Here is a 16,505-nt window from a genome sequence, read left to right as displayed (position 1 = left end):
CACCAAGATTTGAAAGTATCTTGTCCCCCCATTGGTCCTCTAGTCAGGTGTCAGCCAGATTCACTGAGCTTCTTAACCCTTTACAGGTAAAAGAGACATTAACCCTTAACCATCTGTTTATGACATCACCTCTGCACCTGGAGTGACAGAGATGGGATTCAGCCTTGTCAGCATTCTAAGCTGGTCTTAATACTTTTGGTGTCCTTAAAAACTTATATGATTCTCACCACAGTCTGGCTGGTTGCCCTTCAGCCAATCTCTCCCTTTGATCAGCACTTCAGTTGCTTGGTGGTGATGTCTGTAGATAGAGATGGAAGAGAGAGGAAGAGCATGGCAAATGTCTCTCCCTTTTATCATGTCCTTTCTTCCCTCTTGGTTTTGCCCCATCCCTTCAGGGTCAGGTGAGCATTACCTCATCATAGTCCCCAATTGACCAAGGGAAGGAGGGTGACTCACTCGAGAGTCCAACAAAGCCTTTGTTTCTGCCTAGGCCAGTGTCCTTTATTCCTGTGAGGTTGGGCTGGGTTTGTACTATACATGCTCTGATGAGGTGTGAACTGCCCCTCTGCTTCTGGAGCGTTTTTGCTTGGGCTTACTTTAAGCCACAAGGACACATTTTCAGCCTCATAACTAAATACATGAAATTATAACCTATAAATTTACTATAACAGTTACTATTACATTACCATAACAACAATGCTCAGTACATCGTGAGCCTTTCAAAGACACCCAACATGACAAACCTTGCTTAGATACCACATAATCATATTATAAGGATGAACATAGTGGTGCTGTATGTTCCCCTGAGGAACAGAACATCACAGTTGGTTGGTTTGCTTTTTTGCCCATTGTGGCAAGGATGGAGTACGCATTAATATCACCAAGGGTAACTTCCATGGAAACTGGTCACATGGGATTTCCTCTTCTATGACTGGTTAGATTAAACCAGACAGGTCACAGGGGCTGTCCTGGAAGGTTTGGGTGTGAAAGGAGATGAGGGCAGAAATGGACACTCACTCTACCTTCCTATGCTTAGAAACCACGTACACCCAACTTCCAATCTTGCTATGGTTCCAAGGTAGCAAGGACTTCATTTTTTTCAAAAGGCAGTAGGGACAGAGGCAAGAGCTACAATCTGTGATGGTTCCCCTTTCAAAGATGCTAACAGTAGCTCTTGGAAGGAAAAGGATCAATCACCAATATGACTGGAGAGTCTCTAGACCTTGGTCTGGGAACACGAAAGACTAAAATAGTGTCTTATTTGTGGCAGTAATTTTTATCTTCATTTCTAAATTTTCTGTCATTACTCTAGAGTCAACAATAGGACTGAAAATAAATTTTCACATATGGCTCAGAAGAAATTGGTTGAACTTGGAGAGGCAACATGTCCACTTGAGGAAATCCTGTTGTCTCAGCTATGGGTTTTCCATGTGAGCTTGATGTTCAGGGAAGCACTGGGAGAATTCCAAGTGATCCACTATTTGTATACACCAAAAAGGAGATATGTAAATGATAGCATCAACCCTGTTCTCTGCAGAGTCAAATATGGCTTCCTTGACTATGCTGTTTGCACGATTTGAGCAGCTAGGTCCAGTGCTCTGATGAAAAAATGCAAAAATGCATCTGTTTTTGTCTCTTGGGAGGCAAGAATCCTTGGAAGGTTGCAGGGGTCTTGTGCTAGCAGAGTGGTTAATCTGAGTAAAGGTTTTATATGGTCAAATACAATAAAACTGCAGCCAAAGGCCTTTAAACGAAACCAGGATGGTGTGAGTTTTATTCGCACTGCTTGCCGGTGGCATCAGCAGCATGCTATGAATAATTTACTGTGGAAATGTCCTTGTAAGGTACATAAGAAGAGACTATTGTTATTTTCTTCCTACTGTAATTAGAATAAAATGTATTATCACTGGATATTGTTCTAAATAAAAAGATGTTGGGGTGGATTCTCACATGCACTAATATTGGACTTATGATAGGTGAGGAAAGACTGCAGTAAATATGTATAATTTGAACGGCCATAATCTAAATGACAAGATTTGTGTTGTGATATTAACATGTTGTAATATGGTAATATTATAGGTGGGTGAGGCAGTTCAACCTATTATTAAGGTTGCCCAACAATCTGTTTTCAGTTGCCTATAACTTTGCCAAACTTTAACCGTTCATGATGAAATTTCCCATGTCTGGTATCTTCTTCAGGCTGAATTGTTCTGAGAAATTTTATCTAAAACAGTTCAGCTGTTTGTGAAAATGAGGCTAATGGAAATATTCTAATAATGTTATTTTGATGTATTTTTTGTGTATGTATGATAGTATGTTGGATTGTTTGAAAATATACAGGAGTTACTATGCAGTAAGAATAAATAACATTTTTGCTGTTATATGTTATGGGATCAGTACATTGTTCCATGAGCAGCTTAGGTATTCATTTAGGTATTCATTCCATTATGCATTACTTTGTATTATGTAGAGTTCCCTTGACATGAATGAGAGACTTGCCTCATTGATTTCAATTGGACTTTGCTTAGTAACAATGATGCATCGAAATGTTGCATATTAAAGTGGGTCAGAGAAATGAAGCAATCTGGTTTGCTCCCAGCTGTGCTGTTATCACATTATGACAACACAGCACAAAATTAATTTGCTAATAACAATTCTGTATAAAAGAGGATTGCATATTTTGTTTGTTAAAAATTAAAATAAATGTTGAGACTGAAGAATAGTAACATTCTAGAAATGAACTTTCTCTCTAGAATTATATAGAAGTTAATAAATGACCTGTTTTAGCAAGAAGAAAATTATATTTCTAAACTGGAAACCCTGCCACAACTATATAGGCACAATAAATTAAAATGAATTGACACTGCTGCAATAGAAGAAAGCAGAAATAAAAAATACCATCAGCACTTCATACTAGGCCATTTCAATTTTAAATGACTAGTTAAAACAAGGCAAAAATATACTGCTGATTTTAGTAATATGTCATTCATTTACTTTAATAGGGTTTTATTTTTTAAGAATCATACTGACTGCACTTACTGAACAGCAAATAAACCATACAGAGCAACGGAGCAAGAATAAACAGATATTTATAGAGCTGTTTTTCAATAGGCAGATTAACCTATTGCCTAACAGGTTGAAACAATTAGGACCTAATTCTTCCCTGGTGTTACTCCATTGACTTCAACCTTGACCTTTTAGTCTTGACTTAAATGTAGTTGCTCCAAGATGAATTTGGCTATAATGCTCAGTAAGAGAAGGGAAAGACAGCCACACATCATGAATCTCAGAGACTAAACCAATGCCAAGATGACTCTCTCTCCTGTTTGTATCACGATACAAGCAGGACTTACTTTAAGAAAAGACAAGTGCCTGGATAGCCAGATGCATTTTACCACAAAGTCAAGTCTGAGGAGGGAAACTGATCCTGAGAAATTACATACAGACACCCAAAACTAATAATGATTACATTATACGATAGCTGTGCAAACAACTGTTTGTGAGGAGCATGTGGAAAACAAATCACAAACATGCCCTTGAAATAACCTGAAATATCCATAAGCATATATCTGAATGCTCAAGAGTTTGGTATATTCCATTACAATCTGCATGAAACATGTAGCAAGTTTACTGCAGAACCCATTTGCACTATGAAGCCGTATAGATTGCCTTTTGGAAAGCAGCAGAACGCAAAATTCCTTCCCAAATCATTTAAGTGGTGTCATGCACCAATATCTCATAACGTAGATCTCACAGTACGCTAATCACAGCTTAAAGAAGTCCGGCAGACCCTCTATTGGCAGTGCTGCCCAGGAACCAAGATGACACATAACGTCTATGACAGGCTCTCAAAAGGAAACCTCTCTTCTAAATAACTGGTCAGGCAGGCTTGCTAGGAAAGTGATTTAGCTTCATTCTTGAAAGTAAAACCCTCTGAAACAAACAAAAAACTGACATGCATTTAGCTTTGTGTGCCAAGAACTCATATTAAGTACATAAGAACATAAAAATGGCCCTACTGGATCAGACCAAAGGTCCATCTAGCCCAATATCCTGTCTTCCAACAGTGGCCAGTACCAGGTGTCCCAGAAGGAATGAACAGAATAGATAATCATTAAGTGATCCATCCCTCGCTCATTCCCAGCGTATGGAAACCAAAGGCAGGACACCATTCCTGCCCATGTCGGTAATAGCCAACTGAAATGGACCTATTCTCCATGAATTATCTCCGTTTTTTTTTTTTTAACCTGTTATGGTCTTGGCGTTTCACAACAATCCTCTGGCAAGGAGTTCCACAGGTTGGACTGTGCTGTGAAGAAATACTCTCTTCTGTTTGTTTAAACCTAATTTCATTGGTGGACCCACGTTGTGTGTGTTGTGGAGAATAGTAAACAACCATTTCTTATCTCCTTTCTCTACAACAAGTCATTGATTTTATAGACCATCAATCATATCTCCCCTAGCCGTCTCTTTTCTTCACCTGAAAGTCCCAGTTTTATTTAATTCCTCCATACGGAATCATTTACCACACCCTAAGCATATTGGGGTGCCCTTTTTTTGAGATGAGGCGACCACTCTCGGCACACAGTATTCAGGATGGGGCACCATGGATTATAGAGAGAAAATACATAATTTTCTGTTATTATCTTCCACACCTTGCTTAATTATTGTAGCATCTGTTTGCTTTTCTGACTCAGCTGCACATTGAGTGAGCTGAATTTTTCAGAGAACGATCCACATAATGACTCCAAGATCTTTCTTGAGTGGTAACAGTAATTCAGACCCCACATTTTATATGTGTAGTGGGATTATGCCTTCCAATGTGCATTACTTTGCATTTATCACATTAAATTTCATCTGTCTTTTTGTTGCTCAGTCTAACCAGTTTTGAGAGACCGTTTGTAGCTCTTTGCCTCTTTTGTAGCATTTCACATTTAACATATCTTTAGTAATTTTGTATCATCAACAAAGTTTTGCCAACCTCACAGTGTTTACCCCTTTTTCCAGATCATTTATGAATATGTTGAATAGGACTGGTCCATGACAGACGTTGGGGCACACCATATTTACTCTCTCCAGTCTGAAAACTGACGCATTTATACCATACCCTTTGTTTCTATCTTTTAGCAGTTACAATCCATGACGAACCTTCTTATCCATGGCAAGCTTTGTGTAGAGCCTTTGTGAGAGACTCTCAAGGCTTCTGAGAATCTAAGTACACTATACCGCACTGGACTCCCCTTGTCCACACACTTGTTGACCATTCAAAGAATTCTAGTAGATGATGAGGCATGATGTCCTTACTTAAAACCTGTTACTCTTCCTCAGCAAATTATGTCTATCTATACGTCTGACAATATTTTCTTTATTATAGTTTCAGACCGTTGTCCCGGTATGAAGTCAGGTTCCAGCCTTTATATTGACGGATCACCTCTCGAGCCCTTTTTAAAAATTGGGCTTTCATATTAGCTTACCCTCCCACTCTCTAGTCCCAAAGCTGAGTTTAGAATGATGGCTTACAGACTACAGTAGTATTTTGCATTTTCATCAGTTGGGTCTTGCAGAACTCTTGGTGAATACATCTGGTGTGGTGGACTTATAAGATGTTAATTTAGCAATTTATTCCAAAACCTTCTCTAATGATACCTCAATGTGGGACAGTTCCTCAGATCTGTCACCTGAAAAGAATGTCTCAGGTTCCACAGTGGCCTTATTGTCCTTGAGTGTTCCTTTAGCACCTCAATCATCCAGTGGCCCTCCTGGTTTTTTAGTAGGCTTCCTGCTTCTGATGTACTTAAAAAAAGTTCTTACTTTTTGAGTCTTTGACTAACTGTTTCTCAATTATTATTTTTATGGCCTTCCAAATTGTATTTTTATACTTCATTTGCCAGTTTGGGGTATACATTCATTTGGGGTATACATTTAAATTGAGCCTCTATTATGGTGTCTTTAAAAAGTTTCCATGGAGCTTGCAGAGATTTCACTTTTGGAACTGTACCCTTTAATCTCTGTTTAACGAACCTCCTCATTTTTGTGTAGTTCTCTTTCTGAAATTAAATGCTAAGGTCAGAGAGCTTTTAACATGGTGTCAACCTCAGAACAGTATTATTACCTAGTGAAGATCTATACATTTTCCAAATTGGCATATATCAGTGATTATATCCAATTCTGTATATAAGAATTTAAATATATTCCTTTTCTAGATAGTTTACAATACTATCAAGAAAAATTTAATAGCAGATTTTCAGACTTCATGTCTATTTTTACTTTGTATTATGAGAGTCCCTTCTGCAGTGTATGCACTGTATTTGAATACATAGCCAGAGTACCACTAAATATAGAAGTACCTACATATTTTATAGTTGTGATGTCATCAGAAGGTTGTATTTCATGTCCATCTGGTGATCCCATGAAATATGATTTCACATCAGTCTCAAATTTTAATTAATAGATTTCTGGCTGGATTCAACAATGTGTACTCTGCTGCCACTTTTGATATTTTGTTTGTTTACAAAGCTTAATGGTGTACTTTTAGTTAATCTTGTAAAATTGATGATGACCTTCATTAAATGCTATTGCAACAAGAAGCAATGCACACAAAGAAATATCTTTTCTATGGGGCAAATCCTGCCCTCACCTGTGTTTGAAGATTTGCCCTTAATAGTACATGAAGAATGTATGGCAAGATTTTGGCTGGCTTTCTGGATGTGAATAATGATGACTAGAGGATCTGCTAATCCCCCCTACTCTGTTCCCACCAATAGAAGTGCCCTGTAAGCAGGTTGACAGAGAACACCTGCAAAAATATGCTCTACAATGTGCAGGTTTCCCTGAGAGACATCATACAAATTAAATCTCATGTGGTAACTATATAAGCTCCACTGTTGCTAGAGTCCTCTCATTTTAGTGGAGATAGGAATGGCCTCAATTATATTTAGGATGCTGGTTTGGTTTTTAACAGTAGTCTCTAGTTTTTGGATCATAAATTTATTCTTCTATATAATTTAGGAACCTATTGGATGATACGTATTTCATTGTATTTATTACTCACAGTAAGGCAATCATATTTTCAAAATAAAACCCAGAACAGATAGTTTTGATGCTTAATTCCTATTCTCCACTTCTTTTTTTGTTTTTGTATTTTGTTTTGGTTCTAGCTGTCCTATTTAGATTACACCCATCTATATTGACAGAAAGATTCCTACTTTATCATCTCCATCATTCAGCATCACTTCCACTTCTTGTTCATTTCCAATACTCCTAGCAAACTTATATACAGTATATTTAGTACTCTATATATTGCTCATTTTCTATTTCAAAACAATTCTATCTTGTATCTTATTTTTAAATTGGACACATAGAAAGCTATTTAGTTTAAATAAAAAGTACTCTTTGCCCTCTTTTTGCTAAATTTGAGTTCCATCTAACATATCTTTTAATCTAGGATGTTGGAACCCCTTCTGCATATATGGTTACTATTTCAGTAGCCTGTGAATGCAAAAGCTTCTTATTTTCCATTTGTTTATCTATCCATCAGTCTCCTATATCAGTCTTCACTTCTCTTTACTTCTGCTACAAAGATCTTTGACAAGTTTACTAGTATAGATGCAATGTTCAGCTTTCTTCCACAATCTCTTTAGTCTCTCTTTAATATGGTTTTTCCTTCACTGTTATCATTTGTTTCCATATGGATGACAATCCATGGGAATATCTCAGAATTATTCTTGATTGCCATGTCATACTTTTCTCGGTTTTGCGGGGGGGATATCTATCATCTTTTCTTTCTATTTCTGATAGGAGTGATTGCCAAGGTCATCAGATCTCCAATGGAAGTCAATGAAGAACAAAACCTGTCTTTATTCTTTGTCTCCTTATCCCTTTCCTCGAAATCTGAAGGAGGGAGGTATCTCAGTTATTAAGACACTTAAAGCCATTTGTTTAATTTCCTTACTGTTCCCTAATATGCCTAGTACTATGAGCATGATTAACCATCTGTTCCGCCAACAAAGTATCAAATATGACACAAGTTCACTAGAATGTCAGTAACATTTTACAGGTCCTAGTAATCCCTTTACAGTACAATTACTGAATGGAAGACAAACTTTGAAATGAATGTATGATGAGCTGTCCTACACATTTCCATCGCAGATGTCCATATTTTTTCATCCTACCAAAGGAGGAGCTCTTTTTTCTCTTCTTTCTCTCCATCCACTTCTGTTTTTCAGTTTCTCCTTTCTCTGTTCTTATATTCTATTATGTTCTTCCTTACCTCTTATAACCTTCATTTTTTTTTGCTGCTTATTCCTTCCTCCTCACCTGTCTTTCAATTTATTTATCCAGCATTTTTTATTGGACAATGCATTATGGGGAAGGGTTGGGAGAGTTGGAGGAGTATTTATCACATAAAAGATTGACTTCACTGATTCATGTTGTTACCATAACTTTATCACTTTTACTTCAGTGTACAGACTTAATTCCATGAGTTACAAACAGCCTAACCCAGCCTGGTGTGTTTTGGTTGCAAAGGCTTATAATACAGGAATAAGACAATATATTTGTTCAAAACTCCCTAGTAAAAATGTGTGACTAAAGGAACAATATCAGTAAAAATGCTTAAATATACTTGATTAATTTAAACTTTAAAAAAGTGTTCAGAAACTGAAAAATAATGGTAACATAAGAACGGCTGTACTGGGTCAGACCACTGGTCCACCTACCTCAGTATCCTGTCTTCTGATACTTGCCATTGTCAGATGTTTAGGAGGGAATGAACAAACAGCACAGGGCAATTCATTGAGCTATCCATTCCCTGTCATCCATTCCCAGCTTCTAGCAATAAGGGGATATGCAGAGCATGGGGTAGCATCCCTGGCCATCTTGGCTAATAGCTTTTGATGGACCTATCCTTCATTAACTTATCTATTTTTTTTTTTAAATTGAGTTATGCTTTTGGACTTCACAATATCCCCTAGCAACGAGTTGCACAGGGTGATTGCACCTGTGAAGTACTTCCTTATGTTTGTTTTAAACCTGCTGTCTATTAATTTCATTGGGTGACCTCTGGTGCATGGGTTATGCAAACTTGTAAATAACATTTCCTTATTCAATTTATTCACACCATTCATGATTTTATAGACATCTTTCATATCCTCCCAACCCCATCTCTTTTCCAAGCTGAACAGTCTCAGTCTTTTTAATCTCTCCTCATATGGATCTGTTTCATTCTCCTAATTATTATTGGTGCTTTTTTGTGTATCTTCTCCAATTCTAATACTTTTTTTAGATGAAGTAACAAGAACTGTACTCAGTATTCAAGTTATGGGCGTAGCATGGATTTATATAGTGGCATCATGATATTTTCTGCCTTAGAATCTATCCCTTTCCTAATGATTCCTAACATTTTGTTAGCTTTTTTGACTGCCACTGCACATTGAACAGATGTTTTCAGAGAACTATCCACAATAACTTCAAGATAACAGCTTATTTATACCTCATCATTTTGTATGCATAGTCAGGATTATGTTTTCTGATGTGCATTCCTTTCAATTTATCAGCACTGAATTTCATCTGCCATTTTCTTGTCCAGTCACGCAACTCTTTGCAGTCAGCTTTGGATTTAACTACCTGGAGTAATTTTGTATCATCTGCAAACTTTGACACCTCACTGTTTACCCCTTTTCCCCTAGACTGTTTGTGAATACTGTATGTTGAACAGCACTGGTCCTGGTGCAGGCCCTTTGGGACCCCACTATAGAATATCAGAGTTGGAAGAGACCTCAGGAGGTCGTCTAGTCCAACCCCTTGCTCAAAGCAGGACCATTCCCCCTGACAGATTTTTGCCCCAACCCCTAAATGGCCCCCTCAAGGATTGGACTCACAACCCTGGGTTTAGCAGGCCAAGTTCAAACTAGTGAGCTATGCCTCCCCCTACTATTTACCTGTCTCCACTGTGAAAGCTGACTGGTTATTCCTATCTTTTGTTTCCCATTTTTAACCAGTTACTGATCCATGATAGGACCTTCCCTCTCATCCCATGATTCTTTACTTTGCTTAGGAGCCTTTGGTGAGTGATCTTGTCAAAGGCTTTCTGAAAATTCAAATACATTATATCCACTAGATCAATCTTGTCCACATATTTATGGACACCTTTAAAGAATTCTAATAGATTGCAGTGACATGACTTCACTTTACAAAATGATTAAACTGCATCAAGAAAGCAGTTCAAGTTTAATAATGCCAGCAGTTGGACTTATGAGTTATGACTAATCAGTGCACTTGCTAAAATTGATAATGCACATACCAATCCAAGATCATGGTATATTGCCGTGTCTGGTATGGCACAGAATTGTGAAAAGTAACAAACATTATCAACAGTTATATTGCTAGGTAGTAGAAAAGTAAGAAGACTGGTAAATTATATTGGCGTGGCTTTACAGTTTTACTGTTTCTCCATGGTGCTGATATGGTATCGGAGGAGATAGCTCAATGCATCTCAGGTGAACTGCATAATAATCCTCTCTACACGTCCATTAATCTGTCCTGACTTCTGATGACATTATAGTGAGCAAGGTAACTAGAAGGTAAAGAATGTTCTTATTCAAAAAAGAACAAGGGCAGATCAGTGAGACACTGTAAAGTTATTCATCAGTATGGTCTACCCAGAAGTGCTACAGGAGTGGAAAGGAATTGCAAGCTGTACGACATTCAGCAGCCATGATTCAGTGTCCAAACCAAATTTCTCAGTCTTAGATTCTACTCTATCTCCCCTACAGACATAGTCAGTCTGGCCTAGCAGTCACAGCTGGACTGAGGTCTGCACCTTAGAGACTGTAGTTGCTGAGGAGTCGTCAGAGGAATTGCAAGAACTAGATTCAGTAAGCAAGAGTTGGGATCAGAGTCAGGCCACAGGTCATAGGAAGTACCAGGCTGGAATCAGGAAGCAGGGTCAGAGTCAGAATAGGATCAGACACCGGAAGACAAGGCAAAGTCTGGCATCACAGCAAGCCAAAGTCTATGTGGTTCCCCAGACAACTGGGGCAAGCCCAGGTTAAATGGGTACTTGGCCTATCAAAGTGCCACACTGTACTGTCACTCTGGCGTGGTACTTCCTGTGGCACCAACTCTACACAGTGCTCCCTGGCTGCAGGTCTGCAATACCTCCCAGTGATATTGTGAGAAAAATCAGCAATCCCAGGCTCTATATATCCAGGTTCTAGTCCCTTACACAGACCTTCTGGAAGTGCAGAAGAAAAAACAGATTAAGATCTGCAGTGGTTTCTCCCAGTCTCTCTCCATATAAACCTGTAAAATGCCACTATGAATATGTCTACATTGCAATATAAGAGACTCAGCCTCATGCTTAAGCCCTTACTGCCATTTGGTCTACACACAAATATCTCAGGCTCAGTTCCAGGACCCTGGGAAAGCAGAGGGTCTGAGCCTGAATCCAGAATGGATAATGAGCTCAAGCCCTATTGTTTTGGAATGTACATACAGCTACCCTGTCTCTCCGGGGGCAGGGATAGGTCAGTGGTTTGAGCATTGGCCTGCTAAACCCAGGGTTGAGGGTCCAATCCCTGAGGGGGGCACTTAGGGATCTGGAGCAAAAATCAATACTTGGTCCTGCTAGTGAAGGCAGGGGGCTGGACTTTATGACCTTTCAGGGTCTGTTCCAGTTCTATGAGATAGGTATATCTCCCTATATTTACTCTGCCCCCACACTCAGGTCCTTGGAACCTGTCAGAACTATTCCTCAATGCTATGGGCAAACTTCTTTTGTTCTCTCCCCATAGAATTGCAAATTAGCTCCAGGGAAATGGAAGCAGCTGTCCTGCACCCTGCCCACACATACCCATTCTAGTATAGCAACTTTGTATTTAACCCTTCCATTTTATTCTGAGTGACACACTGCAAATGCACCCTAGGAGAACCTTTGGTGTTTGCAGTGGATATTGACCAGAAGAAGTCCTTCAGAATCACAGAATATCAGGGTTAGAAGGGACCTCAGGAAGTCATCTAGTCCAACCTGCTGCTCAAAGCAGGACCAATCCCCAGACAGTTTACCCCAGTTCCCTAAAAGATTTCTCAAGGATTGAGCTCACAACCCTGGGTTTAGCAAGTCAATGCTCAAACCACTGAGCTATCCCTACCCCAAAACTATACTGCATTGTGGTTACTGGAGTACAGTCAGATTTTAGTTATTTTTTTTTGGTGGAAGGCCAGCAAAACAATTGATTTTAGTCAGAGTACCAGGAATGACAATGCATTCAGCAAATAATGCAGAAGTTGTCAGCATTGGAAATTTACCGGATCACTGACCAGTGCAGGGAATGGATTAAGCAACTCAAGACCAAATACCAGAAAACTCAGGACCACAACCACACCTCTGGTAAGTTCCTGAAATTATGCCCATTTTATGATGAGTTTGACTTCTTATTGGATGTGGAGCTTGCCAAGCCAAATTGTGGCAGCCTCATCAGCAAAATGTAGAACCCTAATATCACCATCAAATCTGGTCAGAGGGCAGTCATCAGTGATGTGTGATATTGTCAGTCTTTGGCCACAGCTGCAGTAACCTAAATACTTCCAGACTGCGTGCCAGGGGACTAAACATTTTCAAAATGATGCCTGTGTCACTGAAGGTACTCACTGAGAGCTTTGTACCTTGGAGGGCTACAGTACAAGCCTCCCACAGGCATCTAGCTTGGCTGGATTCAGTGCAGGGAGCCATGGAGAGAGACAGGGGATGCCTGTGCCAGAAACCCAGTCTTGGAGGCAATTGTCCTGCCCCTGTAAAGCTGTGAGTGAGGGTCCTTTCCACACTAAATGACTCACTCCCAGAAGACTGGTGCATAGACCAGAGCCTGTGAACTGAGGATGGTTTTGATCCATCAGTCTGTGAGTGATATACCTAGCACACATCCACTGCTACGCTGAGTTTGACTGGGTGCTGGAGATTGCACTGAGCCCAGAGCCACCAGCAGTGCATTGATCAGCCAGGCTAGTAACCTGCTTGGCCGAGAAGCCAGCATGAAAATCAGTGGGCACCAGCAGCAGACAGCAAATGAAGTGACTCTGCTGATGGAAAGAGTCCTATGGAAAAGCCTCCTCTGGGATCAGCTGCAGCACATGCTGGGGCCATACTCAGAGAAGCTTTTTAATGCTCCCTCCATCTCCACAGGAATTTCCTACTGAAGAAATGGAAGATGGAGAAGCTGCCCTGAAATCAGGTAAATTTCTGGTTCTATTTGTGTTTATAACAGAGATGGGAGGGATTTCTGCTGCATGAACCAATGCAAAAAGATATAAACTCCAGATAGCAGCATGTATTCATTAATGGCAGCTTGCATGCCAACATTTTGGCATTGCCATCAGTGTGTGGAATTCAAAATGGAGACAGGAAAACTCAGACAGCAAGACAAACATGTAAAAGTTAATTTTCATTGAGAAGGCACACATTTTGCTATTACATTCCCATGTGTTAACATAAGAACCTTATATTACCTTCCCTGTACGTAAGCCACTTGGTAACAACCCAATGGTGTAACAAGCTGCCTGAAAGGACTGAACTGTCCAGGAAGACAGAGGGGAAGGGGAAGAGGTTCAAATATAGTCCATTTTCGAATGTAGTCAATTTCTCATAAATGTAGTCCATTTATCCCCTTGGTGGCAAAGTCATTAGTCTCAAAACACTACTGGAGTTTGAACTGAGTCCACACATTTGCCAGGCAGAGAAAGGAAATGGCAGTGGAATTATGTACACTTGCATGCAGCCGTAACAGGAAACCATGGTGAGGTACTAAGCCATGTGGAGGCAAATGAAGCATCTTGTTGACTCCCTCATTAATTTTGATCCAGTCCTGGGTGCTGATACCTGCAAACTTTTCCTGTAGTAGGAACTCCAGCTAGCTGTTCACATTTCAAGGAAGAGTGCATTTTTAAAGGCCACCTCTGTAGCTCACCTGACAATTCCACTCACAGATTCACTGTTCAGTCTCCATTTGTTTAATACTGGGGTAGCATATATGCCTGGTTTCCAACTGACAGCTTGGAATAAACTGGCAGCCACCTCTATTTGCCAATCAAGCACCACAAGAGCTGTTATTTCCCCCAAAATGTGCAATATTCAATAGTATAGAGAAGGCTTAAGTAGCAAAACATGACCACCGACCTTCCCCCAAACTCCAATTTTTTAGAAAAATAAAATAAAAAGTTGTGATATTTAAATTTACTATTCTCTCAGCACTTCGCTCACTGAGATTAACCCAGCTGTGTTCAGGAAGCTTCTGTAGTGTGAAGCAGCCCTCTGGCAATCTATTGCAATTCCATTTCAAACAGTAACATTTTCTGTCCCTGAAATTCCAAAATTATCTCTTTCTGTGATCTTATACTGAGCTACTAAAGACAATGTCCTGTCCTGTTCCAGGCAACCTCGACCTCCACAGGCTGCAGTGCCTCCACAACTCACTCAAGCTGCAGAAGCCTGGTTCACCAAACCTTCACAGACCCTTCCAAGAGAAAGTGTTTATGTGATGAACTTATGGTTGAAGTTCTGGACAGGACCAACACTCAGGTCAAGTACCAAAGGCAAAGGGACTTGCAGCAAGAGGAAAGACATGTCAAGAGGAAAGGTTCAAGCTGGCTTTTCATCTTGAAGACAGAGTTGAGGCACAGGAACAGGCATTTGCTTTGGAGTTCCTGGAACAGAGACAGCAGTTAAGGGAGGAAGACAGAGTGCAATAGAGAGAACTGTTTGAGTGGCAGCTGTGTCTACTGGTCACAAGAGTGCAGGCTCCCACTGTGCCCACACCATGGGCTGTGACTCCTCCATGAAACTCTGCTCTGCATTCCAGGAACAGCTTAAACAACTCCATGGCTGGGTGGCCCATGCAATTGGGCCCTATGAGCAACTGGACAGGAAAAATGTGCCCTATGCAGTTCTCAGTGCTGAACTCTTCCCCCATGGATACCTCCTCCCCCTTCCCCAACACCAATTGCATGACAAACACGGACGGTAGGGAAAGGAAAACAGGAGGCCAGGGGATAAACAGTAGTAAGCAAATGTACTTGGTTTAACTGTTTGCACTTGTTTGTGCACTTTATTTGTGGTTACTTTTAAAGGTTTTAAAGCGTTTTGGGGTGCTAATGGCAGCTGGTCCACAAGGCAATGCTTTATTATTGTACTTTTCCAATACATGTGTAAAAAATAAAGGTTTTTATTTTATAAAAAATATATTGCCATCACTGCATATAATGTACACATCAAAAATAAAGGTAAACACATGATCCGGGACAACTGGGAAGTTGTATGTAAAACCCATGTCTTGGTACAGATACAATCCATACTGTTCCTACTTCCCTCATTTCATTAGCAGTCATGTCATTCAAAAGTACAATGCATGTCAATCAACAACTGCACTCACCCAAGCACATTCTTAAAGGTACTATTCTCCCTCTTCCAGTGGCCCATGCAAGTCCAGAATGTTGGAATACAAAGCGTCCATCAATACAAAGCCTTGTGCAGACAGCTCCAGCTGCGTTAGGTGCCATTTTGGGCTGAGTGTACCACTTCAGGTTGCCTCTCACAGTTATATGTCCATTCATGGGGGGATGGCTTACCTTTGTCTTCACAAAGATTGTGAAGAGCACAGCGAGTAACAGTGAAACAGACATCATTGTTGATACTAGAATCCAGATGAGTCTGTATTACAGTTGTCGATTAATTGCAGTTAACTCATGGGATTAACTCAAAAAATTAATCTCAATTAAAAAAATAATCACGATTAATTGCAGTTTTAATCATACCATTAAACATTAGAATACCAATTGAAATTTATTAAATATTTGAATAGCTTTTTTAGATTTTCATATATATTGTATTCTGTGTTGTAAAAATAAAGAAATAGTATTTTTCAACTCACCTTGGACAAATACATAGTGCAATCTGACATTTAAGTGCAATTTACAAGTGTAGATTTTTTTGGTTAAATAACTGCACTCAAAAACAAAACAACGTAAACCTTTAGAGCCTACAAGTCCACTCAGTCCTACTTCTTGTTCAGCTAATCGCTCAGACAAACAAGTTTCTTCACATTAGCAGAAGATAACGCTGCCCTCTTCTTATTTACAATGTCACCAGCAAGTGAGAACAGGCATTTGCATGGCACTTTTGTAGCCAGCATTGTAAAGTATTTATGTGCCAGATATGCTAAACATTTATATGTCCCTTCATGCTTCGGCCACAATTCCAGGGGACATGCTTCCATGCTGATGATGATCATTAAAAAAAATAATGTATTAATTAAATTTGTGACTGAACTCCTTGGGGGAAAATTGTATGTCCTCTGCTCTGTACTACTCACATTCTGAATATATTTCATGTTATAGTAGTCTCAGATGGTGACTCAGCATATGTGGTTCATATTAAGAACACTTTCACTGCAGAGTTCACAAAATGCAAAGAAGGTACCAATGTGAGATTTCTAAAGATAGCTACAGCACTCAAC

This window comes from Chelonoidis abingdonii, chromosome 3 (genome assembly GCF_003597395.2).
Source record: "Chelonoidis abingdonii isolate Lonesome George chromosome 3, CheloAbing_2.0, whole genome shotgun sequence".
NCBI lineage: Eukaryota > Metazoa > Chordata > Testudines > Testudinidae > Chelonoidis > Chelonoidis abingdonii.
The sequence above is the reverse complement of the archived record's forward strand: the minus strand, read 5'-3'. Positions refer to the sequence as shown.